The sequence below is a fragment of the Brachyistius frenatus genome, unplaced genomic scaffold (assembly GCF_029030835.1).
Source record: "Brachyistius frenatus isolate BFR_SWC_R1_liver_20210118 unplaced genomic scaffold, ASM2903083v1 Contig_24, whole genome shotgun sequence".
Classification (NCBI taxonomy): domain Eukaryota; kingdom Metazoa; phylum Chordata; class Actinopteri; family Embiotocidae; genus Brachyistius; species Brachyistius frenatus.
Window position 1 is genome coordinate 4,413,929 of NW_027210623.1, and position 16,102 is coordinate 4,430,030.

Consider the following 16,102-nt stretch of genomic DNA (forward strand, 5'->3'; position numbering starts at 1 on the left):
TAGAGAGGTCTCAGCATGCAGTACAGTTAGGAAAAAAAGGCAAAATAATATGACAGAGCGTAACAATGATAGCAAAGAACACAAAGTCTCGACATGCTGCATTCACTCATTTAGATTCATTCCTTCCATTCTGCCCTCAAGAATTGTTTCAGAGACCACAGTCCACCTTTTGCTAAAATACATTAAGCATTTAATCAACTTTATTTGTGCACTTTTCACAATAGCCATAATGTAGTCGAGCTATAAGGAGTATATAGATGGACAGAAAAGTGGATAATGTTGCAGTATGGGTTTCTTTTAATTCTTTTAACTGAGACTTTGTGCAAGCAGCGTATTGCGACCCTCAGTTATGTTTTTTGACCTGTCGCGGTCCTACAAGTAATATAAATAGTGACAATGTAGCATCCCGGGTGTCAGAAAATGACCTTTAACCTTCCATGAAATCCTCTTAAAACCCCAATTACGTATTGGTTGCAGATAATGTGTTAAAAACTATGTTTCGTTACCATGGAAACAATTGAATGGAAAATTGTTAAGGATCGTTTGACGCAGTAGCCACACAAATGTGAGCTGGAGAATTGATGCGGTTCAAGATGACGTATATGTAATGTGAGTTTTCCTTGTTAGGAGAAGGCAAGTTGGTTGGATGGTTCCATACAACAGCAGACTTGGATGCAGGAAACTGTGGCACAACTCTAAATAAGTAGTGGTTTTGTTGACCTGACTCAGGGCAGTAATTCAGGAAACACTCCTGTTGGTTTTGACTGGCAATAACTACAAACTTACAACAAAGAGAAGGAGCAAAGGCCAAGTTAAAATGCAGTCCAGCAGTTGTGACATCCAATGCTTTCAATACATGACACCCTGAGATGCGCCAAGGCCAACAACTTCATTAAGCACCTAACTGCCAGTAACCTCGTTGGAAGGCCTCGTCTGGAAAGTGTTTGAAAGCAGGTGGAGGCAGCAGCAGGCAGCGACACGAAGCTGCAGTCAACACGGACACGTTCCTACGGCCTTCAATCTGTACAAAAAGTCATAGGAACACTCACATCCTTTTAGGTCAGATCATGATCTAATGAAATGGTATTAGACCAATCTTTCAGCTCGTACTCAGTCGCCAATTAATGACATTGTTCTGTATTTTATATAAAAGATCTGATCATCATGACATCATCATGGTTTTACCTTCAGATTACTCCATTTATTTTTTATGAGGATTTAGAGGAGATGGAATTCTCATTTAAAAGCACGACTGAATTCCAGGTGATCACAGCTGCTGTTCTCAGCCAGTGAGAAAGATTCCAAACCAACTTTGAAGTATACAGAGAGTAAACTCTTCAAAACTATGATGAGGTAGACTTTGGGCTGAGTATCAGTTGCAGTGAGGCTTGTTTGTGCGAAAGGCGATAGTCTTACAATTATCATTTTATAATGATTGTCTCTTAGAATTTGAAGGGATTAGGTTGAAGTTGTGTTCAGAGAAGAGAAGCAAAAGCAATGCAGAAAGAAATTTACACAAATTCCGCAACAGGTATTTTACTGCCTTTTTCGAACCTGTGAGCACAAAGTCATGTGGTTTAATATAGAGCTGAACAAATTATTTGATTTAAATTGATCGGTTGAAAATTCCAAAAATGAATCTACAATTTTCATGATTGATTAATCATTTAAGTTATTTATTAGGCATGATTCCAAACATTCTGTTCTTCCAGCTTTCTGTATTGTTTGAATCTGCTTCTCTTAAATCCTTGTCCTGAATGTCTTCAGGTGTACAGCCGTTTGTTGGACTAAGTAATCTTAAGAACTTGAGTTGTGGTCAATACTCCTTAACATTTTATAAACAAATCAGTTAACCTATACAAATTAACAAAAGATTAAAGAACCAGTTTTATACTTTAGAAATTGTCTTTATAATCATACAAATAAACACTTAAATGACAAATGCGATTTTTAGCCCCTTTGTTGTCGGTTTCCCCCCCAAAACTGCTCCACACCCCCGTTTCCACCCAACAGCAGCTTTAGCTGGAGTTGCAGCACGAGGCTGCAGCCAAACATGTTTCAAACTCAGACAATGCAATGTGTTATCACCAGCTACAGTGTCATCCGCTGGCTGCCTGGGCTGATGTGTGGAACCAGCGTGGCTGGATGTGGAGGAGAGATAGGGTCTTTTGATAGAGCCCGGGGCTAAAGAAGAGCATTGTGTGTCGCTGAGCCCCAGACCAACAGTGTTGTCTTAGTTATGCATCAGAGAACTGGATGCGTCTTTGTAAATCACCCAATTTCAGCTCCGTAATTCCCTCACTGTCTCTCTCATATTGCCAGTTCCCTTATTTAGTCAAAGCGTGAAGAGCTATGTGTTCAGGCTTTAAAAGTGGAGACCAGTGATTTCCGTCCTGCGCCCTAATGGCTGGTCGTGCTTCCTTTCAGGTGTCCTGGTGTGAAGAAGTTCTGCTGGACCGGCGGTTGGAGGAATTGTGGAAAACGGTTGATTGCTGGTAAGGTTCAAGTGAAAAAAAAGTTTGAAACTAAGTTTTAGGGGTCACAATAAATCAAGGGTGAAATTGGGAAATATAAAAAGTGCATTGATTGGATCACTCAGCAAACCATAGAAAGAGGAAATGGATGAGAGATCTCAGTTTAATAGTATTCTTTGAGACAGGCGAATCATCAGAGCGTGAATGACTTTGAGTTATCGCCCCTTTTATTGTACCCAAATTGATCCCATTATCTCCCATCCATCTCTGTATATTCATCTCCGCTGAAAGTGGTTGTCCAAGGCACATAATGGACTGATTAGTAGAAAACCTCTGTTCTGGCAACACTCAATATTTCCCCATTAGCACGGTGGCCTCTGGGATTAGACCTTTGCCACACATTAAAGATGTCAATAGTGCTAATATTGTTTTTGGAGGTCCTCTACCTCCTTAGAGCCACAGCTTGTGTAACCAGATCTGTTTGGTAAGATCTATCGAACAACTCTGAGACTGGCAGTAGGAGACCTATAGGCTTTATCTGTTAAGAGAATGGAAGTCTGTGGGGATAAAATGGCCAGAGAGTATTTTTTTTTTATTCTCCAAGTAGATCTACGCAGACCACTGGAGAGCACAGGATCTTTATTCATAAAGCATCTGTGTCAGTATATAATTCAGTAGAGTAAAAAAAAAAAACATATATACGCCGTCATGTCAGATTGTAGCATCGGATTATTTGTGTGAAATGATTTATTGTTCAATTAATGCTTTAAATTTGAATGCACACTAGCTGTGTCTAAAATCCACATTACAAACTAGAAAACACTGGATCGGCTTCAAAACGAGGTGTGTTGATATTTTTAGTAACTGCCAAAACAATATGTTAAGACAGATGACATATTTGTACATTAAAGTGTGCAGTCAGCGTGTATGTGATCAGGCAACACTAACTGTCAGATAAATGACAAGAAAACAGCAATGCTGCCTTTCCACCACAAGAGGGCAGCATTGGGCTTCCTCAGAACACAAGAGCATAAATCCAGCAAGTGTGTGTACTGTACCCACACTGTACTTGTATTGTAGCTATAAGGATATCATACAAACTAAATTTGATTCAACAGAATTACTATATACTGCTGATGAATTAGCAAATAAGTAATGAATGAATGGTAAGTGACTGATCAAGCATGAACAATTATTTGTATTTCATTAACTAAAATCTTAGAGCTGTTCTCTGATTTGACATCCAGTCTGAATTATCAGGGCAAATTACACTTTAAAAGATAAAGTGATTGTTTTTATCGTGGATATTTTTTTTAATATTTGGATTTTTTTTTTTCTTTCTTTCTTTCTTGCAGCTCATAAATAACTGTAGAGTGAAGCGAAGCTCCCAACGCTGTACTGTATATAATTTCAGTGGTAAATGAAAACGTACACTCCAGCGTGTGTGAGAGCGTCCTCTCGCCGCGGCAGTGCTGAGGTCATATCCATTGGGATGGCCCGGCCATGTGTGGACAGGATAAGGAATAGAGCCCTACTTTCTGGGTTAGATAAATACCTCCATCCGCCTCACTTGAGCATTCACCGGGGAACACACAAAGACCAAAATCAGCAAAACATAAGCATCAATAATTAAGCAGCCACACACAGAGTGAGAGGGTGAAGGGAGGGTGGGGTCCTAGATGGTGCACAAGGTTGGCTCTGAAGTGATCCTAAATGTTGCGAAGCTTGTCACAGAGGGCAAAATGAAGCAGGATGCATTATCTTTTTAGAGGACTGTAACAATTATAATGCACTGTACTACCTGTTCACTTGTCTACGAGTCCCTCCGTTTCTCATGTTTCCATTGGCTGCAACTTTTCCTAGATTTCTCTCAGACGACTAGACATATTAGGTCAAACTCCTATGAACAAGTACACACCGTGACCCAGCCTGAGCCTTATCATTTATTTATGAGAGCCACTATCAGAGCAACGCCGAACAAAACAACAGTGATGTCATTGCTTTCATTTCATTCAGTGTGTTGACTGAACGATACGATTCGTTGAGCCACCATTTGCTTGGAAAATTGTCGTAACTATATTCCTTTTAAGAGTTTTAAAACTTGTCGAATACAATGAAAGCTTTCTACAAAGGATCGACAGAAGACAGCCAGGAAAGGTTGAAAAGTTTGCTCATGTTGTCTTTCTTTCTTTCTTTCTTTTAACACACATATGTGGTGTTATTGTGGCGAGTCCTCTAAGAGGATTCAGTCTGCAGGCAGTTTTATTTTGGAAGGAAAAGGGGCTTTGGTGTCATGTTCCTGTAGGGGCTCTGGGACGAGTTGAGGTCTAGGATTTCCTCCAGTGTCACTTTGTCCTTGTAGAGTATCTATCTCAGGCTCATTTTTTTTCTCCTCCTATCTTTTGTACGTCTCAATCGCCCACCAACAGGAATCCCAATTACTTCTGGGACCACATGGAAATTTAGTTTGAACTGTGGTAAATGTCCCGAGTTTCCACCGCGTAATTTACAAATGAACCACTAGGGGGAGACGGAGAGCTGACACAGGAGACGTGAAACAAAGTGGAGGGTGAAAAAGGGGAAATGTGAGCACCTGAGATAGAGAAAGGGGGAGACTGCTTAACTGAGACGGAGAACCGAGGAAGAACCGAAACGACGGATAAGGACTGAAAAGAGAAATGTGAGAATTATTGTGGAAAATGTCGTGGCTACAACAGGCAGAAAAATTGTTTGTCTGTAGTCTTTGTGTGTGTGTGTGTGTGTGTGTGTGTGTGTGTGTGTGTGTGTGTGTGTGTGTGTGTGTGTGTGTGTGTGTGTGTGTGTGTGTGTGTGTGTGTGTGTGTGTGTGTGTGTGTGTGTGTGAGAGAGAAACCTGTGTTCTTTCTCAGTCATCGTTGGCATTTGGCTCAGCAGTGTATTTCCATTCGCCGGGCATGGAGAGAGCAGTGACCTAAGGGAGACCCTGTAATTATCCTCTGTGTCTGTGACAGGCCCAGATAATCAGTCTCACTGGGAATACTGGCAGAGATCTGTGGATGAGTGATTCTGAAAGACCTAATCCTCAATGAAGCACACTCATAGCTCTCACACTGGTAGCTAGAGTGCTCTCACAAGACGCCTTTTTTTTTTTTCTTTCTTTCTTTCTTTTTTTTTGACACACTCACAGGTCACAGTGTGTGTAATCGCTCTCTTATTCTTTCTCTGTCTCTGTTTATATTGTGTTTCTTAGCCTTAATGGTGTTGTTGTTTTTCTTCATCATAAGTTATATTGGCCATGCAAATGTAGCTGAGCAACAAGGTGGAAAGTTGTCTTGTGTTTAAAACTCTCATTTTTAGTTTTAGATTGTAAGAGGAAGTTTTAAACAACTTGTATGGAAATTTCTATTTGCGCAACTTTCACAGACACATTTTTCTCTGCAGCTTTGGCGTGCAGCTGTGTGCTACATCCACATCACTTTTACAGGTCCAACCCAATTAGCTTTCACGCTTTTGACCACAGAAGTTAACTGATATTGATGTTCACAACATGTTTTGGATGAGATCAAATCGTTGCTCGTGACATTTCACATCCTAACATCAGCTATTTCTGAGAGTCAATACAAAATATTTGATAGTCCAGATCTACAAAAAGTCAGTTTAATAGATGAAAATAATAAGCTACATGTCATATTACAGTGCGCGTTGGGGTCTCAGGTAGACAGTAAAAAAGCAAAGGTTAACATGCACAGTTATGCTTTGAAGTACACAGACACACACATCAGGATGTGCTCACACAAACACAAAGAGTCAACAGCTCATTAATTTTTCAAAGAGGCTTCAGAAAGAAGTCAGTGATTTGGCACAAGCTACAAATACACACAAGCATAGGCAGGAAACACACACACAATGCAACACATGAACAGCCTTTCGGCATCAGGTAATTTGCCGAAAATACATATGTTTATGTTAATATTTGTATGTATATATATATATATATATATATGTGTATATATATGTAGCATGCTTCTCCCATATTCAACTCTCACTGTGCAACAGGAAATCTTTCAATTTAGTGCTCCAAACTCTTCTGGTTCAAAGTTTGTGCAGGAATGACAACGTGGATGTGTACGCTCACTGATATTTCCAGTGTCGGGGATACTTGTGCATCCCTGCCGTGCGAGATGAGCAGAGCAGCGGTCCCACAGGGGGGGCCTGGGAATCAATTAGCATTCTCCTGAGGCAGGGGATTGGCTACCAGGGAATGACAACATGCCAGACATAGCACACGGGTCAGGCTGTCATCATCTGATTCACACATAATCAACTCCTAATTGTATCACATTGGTCTGCAGGTACATGTAATTTGGAACAGAACGTGAATTCACAGGGGTTTTGGCAGGCACAGCTATTGTGTCTCTCTGGTAATGAAGGAGAGGCGAGTGCTTTAATGTGGTTGGCCCCTGGTCGTCTTGTGCCGCTAACCCCGCGCAGTCACGGAGGCTTTGGGATGCAGCCTTTTGTGCTTTGACAGTCTGATCGACAGCTGACATGACTGGCTGCGCAGTTGCCAGTCAACCCATAACTGAAAGTAGCCCCAATGCAAGTGTCTTCCACTTGGGGAAATTTTCAAATTTTTTTTTTTTTTTTTCCTTCTATAGTATTGTCTTGTCTCAGAGTGGTCAACACCATGTTGCAACAGTATCCTCTGGACACTGTGAAAGTTTGCAGTGTGGAAGTGTTCTTGAGAAAGTTTACAGCAGGAATAATGGTGATTCTGCTTCGCTACACTGCTGCTAGGATATCGGGCGATTTAAATTATTAATCTAATTATGTGACACTCGGAGTGCTTTTACATCAGGTGGGGCGCAATAAATCATCTCGGCCTTACGAGGTAACAGATGGTGTAATACGGCCTCTTTCTTTAGCATTGTCTAAACTTACTCCTGCGCTGCATCCATGACATCAGAGAGAAGGCAGCAGACTCCCTGGAGCATCAAAATGCAGACAGATGGAAAAAAAAATAATCACATGACTGCTCTATTAATCTACTATATTATGGTCCTTGATCAATATGTATTTTGCTCTCGTGCAACAATAACCATTTATCAAGTCAACCTTCCTCTGCACAGGATAACCTTTTAACATGTCAAGTAGAAAAAGGGATATGCTGTTTAATATGCAGTTTATACAAGCAGATAGAGGCGATACAGCAAACATGTATTACAGACACAACCTGTGAACAGAATTGGGACAGCAATAGGTCCAGGACCTTCCTCTTCATGGTCCGATTGTAAATCTTAATGTAAGTGATGTCTTCTGGTGTTCTGAAAATATGTTTAATCGTTGCATCTGTAAATGCAGTTCTCCTTAGAGTTAAACGAGTTGGATGCAATGGAAACTTGAAGCAGATATCGGACATTTTGTTTTTAGGTTTGAGCCTAACAAAGCTAAAGGGGATTTTATTTGTTCAACCACCCACCAAGTACATTTTCACTTCTGACTGAAATTCAGCAACAAAGAGAAAAAGTAGATCCTAAAGTTCTATTTGTTGGGACTCAGGAGCAAACACCTGCTTCGACTCATTCTTATTTGACAGAATCTGTTTAAATTCATGAAGGTGTTTCTATTAACTGGCTAATCCGTTCACCTGTCAGGTACAAGTTGCAGTGCCATTAGACAAAGACAGAGACAAAATAAAAGCCTGAGGCTTGTCTTTTGGGAGCCAATCGAAAAGTTTTTATACATTTTCTGCTCCAGTCCTGTTTGAGATATTAGCCATATAAAATCAAGGTAAGTTGATAAATATAAAAAAAATGTCAGCAAATCTTTCAAAAATCAGAGTTCTTTTACTGAAGGTGAGGATATTGTTATCCCACATTTTGTTCTTAGCTTTTGTGATTATTTATTTTTAATTCACCTTTTGTTCACATGGTTTAAACCTTTTTTTTTTTCCCTCATGGCTAAAAATGTAGAATTTGTTGGCTCTGACTAACATACCTGGTCCATCTGCTCCCAACAAGTTTGGGTGCTTCAAAGAGATTGAAATTTGCAGTCATTGCGGGAAACAATAAGCCATACAGTCTCAGATCCTAATAGAGTTTGTTGCATTTTGGCTAACAGTATATAAATCTAATACACCTCTCAGAGTTTTACTACACCCTTAAGAAATATTCACAAATGGGGCAGCATTTCACACATTTGCAGACCTATAGCAGACTATCTTAGAAATGTTCTTGTAAATAACACGCAATAGATATAAAGCTGAAGTATATGCAGTCTTCTGACTGTTCAATTATGCTTTTCTTTTTTATATAAACATATTGGCAAAACATAAGTGGTTCTTGGGTTTTGTGGATGGCAGTGCAGGCAGTATAAACTGATCTCCTGTTAGTTGTATATGCCTTTGTTTCTAAGACCACTGACAGCCTCTAAAGAAAAACTATATATATATATATATATATATATATATATATATATTTATTTATTTGTATTTATTTTTTTGTTGTTTTTTTGTATGAGGAATATTTTGTAATCTAGTGTAGTCTCATGCACATAAAATGCATTCTCCGAAAGGTTTCAACATTTCTTGTGTAGCCCACAGCCGTACCACTTTGTGTTTATAAGTCACAACGGAGCCACAATGGAGAGCAGAACGTAGGCAGGCACCCTGGCTAAAAAGACTTATGACTATGAATGAATGGAAAAATAAATACTTTTTTTTATTTTATTTTTATGATAAAATTGTTAAAAGGGATTGCCAGCCATTTCACCCCTGACCTAACAGGTTGCAAAAATGATTTTATACTTTCTCTATTTGTTATTTTATTAGTAGTGGTTTTAATTCTATTTATCCATGAGTCCCCATTGTTGTGTGAAAGTTGTTTCCTATCAAAAATGTGATGCTAAAGTTAGCCTTTAGCTCAAAGAAGTGTTTTATCTAAGCACTAACTGAGATCAATCTAAGCAATTCATAATTTTTTTTAAACGTGAACAAGCAGCAACACAGTCTCTCACACACACACACACACACACACACACACACACACACACACACACACACACACACACACACACACACACACACACAAAACAGGAAGTCAGGGCAGCCAATGGCAGCTCTGAAGCCAAAGGCCATGGCAGCTACAGGTGCACCTCATTCTTTACCGCCTGACTGAGATGGATATCAGCAATTTCTGGTGCTAGCGTTGCACTAAGTTGAATCTAAATAATTCAAGACCTGGAACGATTCTCAAATTGCTTTTATTTTGAACAGAATACATAACAGACACACACAAAAAAAACCTTTTTTTCTTTTTTCTGCGAGTGCAGAAAGATTTCCCTGTCAGAGAAAAGCATGGAAAAACATTGTGTGCTAAATGATTTCATACATCTCCTCTCATTTCTGTTATACCGCTGTAGATCCAGACTTTCACCGAATGCAGTGCCATTTTTTTAAAACTGCGACTTTATTGCAACTGTTGTGTTTTTTTTTTCCTTTTCCTTTTTCAAAGAACGGTGCAGCAGCCTCGACATTTGTCAGCATTTGTACGGTCCATAGCTGCAGTGTTCTGAGGAACAAATTTACAAAGCAAGCTCTTTCACACACACACACACACACACACACACACCCATACACAGCTCCACCACTTAGCAACTCTCCCCCTCTGCCTTCTTCCTCCTGTGTTTTTGCAAAGTAAACAAACATCATTTCGAGTGATTCCTCACAATCCAGCCCTCTGCCTCTGTAGTGTGCTTGAGCCTGCCTCGCTGTGCTTGTCAGAAGAGCTCCTTTAATCGCTCCGTGCCGGCATGTGATGTTCAAGGCCCGCTCCTCCTCCCAGCCATCTCCTCTCTTTATCTGTCAATCATGAGAGCTTGAAAAAATAAAGCCCCGATGCCTTTATTTCAAGAGGTGCCTGATCAATATCATCAATCCATCCACCTCCCCTGCTCGCACCCCCCACATGTTCTTTCTCTTCATCTCTCCCCATCGTTCTCTTTCTTTACTTCTCTGGCTCTCTTCTCTCTCTCTCTCTCTTCTCTCTCTCTCTCTCTCTCTCTCTCTCTCTCTCTCTCTCTCTCTCTCTCTCTCTCTCTCTCTCTCTCTCTCTGTTGCTGCAGCTGTATCCATTTCCTCCTGGCAAAAAGGGACTTTATGAATAAATGATACTGAATTGCTGAAGGTTCAGATACTAAATAATGAATTTCACCACCAAAAACACAACAACTTCTCCAATCATAAAATAGCTCTCCCCTTCCATATTGATTGTGCTTGTGCAACCAGATGCAGAGAGCACAGTCTGCATCCGTGCAAGGTGGAAGACCATACAGAGGAAAATGTATAAAATGATAGGGAGCCACCTGCTTTTTTAGCTATAGATATCTGATAAGAGAGGCTAAACAGATGGGTGCTGATGGCGGGTGCACTTCCTCTGAGCTCCTCTCTCATCTTTGTCGAATGCACTAAGAGCGGAGTTGGTCTGAGGGAGGCGGAGGAGAGAAGAAAAAAATCTGAAAACTTTCCTTCACGGGACATTTAAAGTAAGTGCGGTCATCTATTCTGTGCAACGGCAACGGGCGATGGTGTGTTTCTCCGTGCGCGTGTGTATTCGTGAGCGATACCGTGTATGTGTGTGTTGTGTGGTTATATGTGTGTGTCTGTGTTGGAGTTGGCTTGAAGGAGAATGAGTATTGGCTGGTGAGGCCATGATTTTTTTTTTCTCCCCCTCAGGTCACAGTTGGTTGACGTGCAGCTGTAATAGTGAGTTGCTCCACACTGCTGAAATAATCTTCTGACTAGTCATCTCATTGTTTTCCTACAATAATAATAATAATAATAATAATAATAATGGTCGAGAAAACGGCTCACGGGGGGCAAAAGTGTGTAAATGAGAATGTGTCTCGGGGGGTAACAGGGTTATTGTTTGAGAGGTTCTCAAATATTGTGTCCTATTCTTGCCTAATAGAAATATAAACATACATATATTACATGCTAAGGGGAAACAATTCAGTTGTATACGTGTGTGTGTGTGTGTGTGTGTGTGTGTGTGTGTGTGTGTGTGTGTGTGTGTGTGTGTGTGTGTGTGTGTGTGTGTGTGTGTGTGTGTGTGTGTGTGTGTGTGTGTGTGTGTGTGTGTGTGTGTGTGTAACTGTGTGCACAGACGAGCAAACTTACATGAATCGGAAAAGATTGTAAAGATTTTACGGCAGTTCACCCTCTATATGAATTTCATTCTAAACTAATTTCTTTAACAAAGGCAGGTCCTAAATTTGTATGAATAATGTAAGTGCATTTATTTGAATCATGGTAAAAAAAAAATATTGATACTATAAAATTACTAAAAAGTATTTTTTGTTGACCACCATAAATATAGGATTAGAAAATCTAAATAGTATAAATAGTACAAGCAAAACATTCCTTTTTTTTTGTATTATAATTTTATAAATTTCTACATTTTTACAATGTTCTGTTGTTGTTATTTGGCATTATTACATATTGATTTATTCTACGTATCCTATGTTTTATTCAGTAAATTGCACACACTGGTATGTTATACTGTATGGAAGCACATACTAATGCAGCAAGTCATTGTGGCGAGGGACTAAATAATTGATATCTCAATGAATATGCAAATGAGAAAGGGAGAGCAAAGTGTGCGTCGGTGAGGAAGGCGTGTGGTGCGGTCCTGGTGCACGGAGCTAAACAAAAGGCCCGTGTGATTTCCATCAGCCAATTAAGAAATATTACAGCCACCATGTTGGGACCGCAGCCGTTTAGAGTTGTTTGGGGTCCTGCGTTCATGTCGCTTTGTGTTGTGCTTTTGGGGAAGCCTTTGATGTAATTGTGCTCTATATTTCCCCAGATAGGGTTTTTATTTTTTACATGGTGAGATACAGTTTAACTCAATAGACAATAATTCAGGGAAGAGTGGGAATTTATTCTAATGATGTTGGGTCTATTAGTATGTAACAGATGGATATGGTATTCACAAACGTACAATTCATTTAAATAGCAGAGTCATCAAGAATATCTGAGTACCGTGTAAAGTTTGAACGGAGGGATATTCTTTTGCCCTTTCTCTCTTGTTTTACGCAGGTAAACACACACACGCCATATTGCTTTCCCCGGTTTGCCTTGGCCTTATAACCTACAAACTCACGGAGACGAGAGCTTGTGCAGCAGGAGCAGAACGGCCTTTCGGCGCGCAAGTCTGAGCGAAAAATTAAAATTTGATGTTAATCAAGCAGACTGAGAGCTGGAGCTGACAGGTGCTTTCTACTCTACTTACCCCCGTCTCTTCCCATTTGGCATCACCACTGAGCTTCAACTCCAAGTTGCCCTTTTTACCCCCGTCAAATGGAACTTGCCAATCAGTCATTTCAGGTTTTAGCAGCATTTATGGTTTGGACCAAAAGTGCATCAATGGGACTGATTCTGGCCCCGTAAATAATTTAATGGATTAATGAGAAAAGCCAGAAGAAGAAAATGCAAGCTGTGTAGTTTGTGAGCTACTGGCATGGAAAAGGTTCAAGCATTTTTTAGCCTGGTGCACATTGTGTATAGATAATTTACACTATGTGGCTACCAAAAACCCACATGTTTCCTGTTCATTATTTTTTTTTATAGATGAAACATTTATTGAGACGTATTAATACAGCCGTGTGAAAGATATGTCAACCCCATAAATCTGTCCTTTCTAACACTGCTCCTCTGATCCACTGGGCCCTTTACCTTATCTTTAGATTATGGGGTCACCTCTTCCCATCCCCACCCCCAATCACTTGTCCACACACACACACTATCTCTCACACACACACACACACACACACACACACACACACACACACACACACACACACACACACACACACACACACACACACACACACACACACACACACACACACACACACACACACACACACACACGCGTACATCACCCCCAGGGACCAGGCTCTCAGACAGGAGTCACAAGGTTGAGTTGGTCATTATTGAGGTCCTTGACTAAAGCTCAACACAAACTTACAATCCTTAACATTGGCCTCCTACATTCCCCAGTGAGTGATACATGGAAACAAAATGTGTGTGTGTGTCTCTGTGTCTTTGTGTGTGTGTGTGTGTGTGTGTGTGTGTGTGTGTGTGTGTGTGTGTGTGTGTGTGTGTGTGTGTGTGTGTGTGTGTGTGTGTGTGTGTGTGTGTGTGTGTGTGTGTGTGTGTGTGTGTGTGTCAAGGCCAACTACCTGCCCTGTCAAATCAACCAGCACGTTGGTCTTATACGTCTAACTGCAATACAATTATAGCTCCAGTAAAATGAGCATTTTACCGCAACCTCCATCATGCTGTAATCCATACTGTCTGAACGTTTGTCAGTGAGTCATAATGACTAAATACTCGAGCAGGAAAAAAGAAAAAAAAAAAAGCTTTAAAAGATGAACCTTTTCTGCATTTTAGAGACATTTTAAATCTTATTTCCCTGCTTCCTGAACAAGATCTGAAAGAGGAGAAAAAAGAAAAAAAAGATTTCTCATTCACTCCGTCGAGCCGCTGAATTATTAGGGGCATCAATATCTTTAGCATATTGCCAAGGGCTTCCAGACAGTATCTGCTTTCATTATTAGTGTCAGCTCAATTATAGCTCACACCCAACTGTTTCTCAACATCTAATAGCATCAATCGACAGGGATAGTTGACGAGCCAGCACTCGCACGCATGCACTCGCACACACACTGGCCATAATTTAACCCGCGTACGCACACATGCATTCGCACCCTCCCATCCGTCCGTGCGTTGTGTTGCGTTCTGTCATCTAGCTAATGTACACGACTGAGAGGAAGCACGGGGCTCATAATGGAGGCCATGTTCTCAGTGGCGATGAGCAGCTGATGCAGCCTGGCCCATTTTCATCAAATATTAATGGCATGGAAAAATACACCCGGACTGAGGCCTCGTCCACAGCCAAACTGAAGAGGCTGGGGGAAAGAGCAATGGGGAGAAAGTGCAGTGAGTGTGTTTAGAAGTACCGTCTGATGGCCATAATTAGGGCCGCTCCAATTAAAAATTCAAAAGCCCCAGTTTATTTGAGCGCATGAATCTTCCACTCACTGCAGCATTTATTTCCCTTTTTACAAAGTATTCTATTTTACAACATCAATGGAACTGGGCTTTCCTCCTCCTGCACTCCTTCCTCTGTCTCGTGCTTTCGATTTCTCGCTCACTGCCTCTCACGTCAGAGAGCTGTTAAAAGAGGAGAGCAAGGGAAGATGAAAAAAAAAAAAAAGCTGCACTTTAAATATGCTCAGCTCATTTTTCAGGAAACTCTTGTCAGGTTATGCAAATGATTGGCAGCCATTAAAAGGAAAAGAGAGGAAATAGTGCAGGAGGAAGACACAAACAATGAATTGTGTCTGGTGGTGATGGCTACTGCTCTCAGTGGAGGAATGCTCTTGATTTAGCCAAAGATATGTTGGGTTTTAATCCTGAAAATAACAAGAAACTATGATGAAAATGCGCTCACACAACGATTATTTCCTGTAAAGGTTAGCACTTGACTCACTAAAACCCAAATTATTTATGATAACACCCTTTTAGTTGTCTTTCTTCTCTTCGTTCCTTCTCTGAGCATAAAACTGTCACTGACAGTACACAGTACAACCTTTGGCACGAACAAAGCAGATAAAATGGAAGATTTCTGGCCTGTGCTTTGTTTGATTATCCCAACAGTCGCTTCACCTTTTGTGTCAGCATCACAAGGAGAAATGAGCGATGAAGAGCCGTGTGAAAAGAGCTAGGCTTTGGGGAAACATTGACTTCCTTCCTTTTTTTGTTTTTTGTTTCTCTCTTGTATTTACTCCTGATGCCCTCTTTTTTTTCATCTCCATCATTCTCGCTCTTCTTTCACCCATTTCCCTCTCTTTCTTCTTCATATCTCTTCCCCCTCTCTCTGAGTCGCACACACACACACACACACACACACACACACACACACACACACACACACACACACACACACACACACACACACACACACACACACACACACACACACACAAACATGACACACAATTGAGCAGTCTTTTCCTCTTTTGAATAACACCTCTTTTATTAGTTTGGGTCTTTTCTCTCTTGCCTGCTTTAAACAGAGAGGGGAGATGGGATTCTAAAGAGCTGCCAGGGGCTCAGTTTGCACAGTGCTTTGATGTCATTGAGATGCTGTGAGAGCAAATGCGCGCGCGCGCACACACACACACACACACACACTGACTAGACACCTCTGCATAACCAGACAACCCCTCCACCCCACCCCCACCCCACATACATACAAACATGCATACTGTACAGTTGCGCTTGTGGCTGCAAAACCACACATGGATGTTCACACACCATCTCTGTTGGTGTCGCCCTTGTTTTCCTCTTTCTGACCCATGGCAACATTTACTGCTTCATCTATGCTTTTTTACAAAGGTGTCATATTTGAAGGTAGCCAAGATTTGAAATATAAGGCCTCTAACCCCCCCAAGACGCTTGGTAATGTAGTAATTGTGATAAAACACTTTTGGATTTCCTCGTGGAGAATAAATTGGCATAACTCTGCTTACACACACACTGACTCTCATCTGTTATCCTGATAGGTTAAGGAGATTCTATTTAT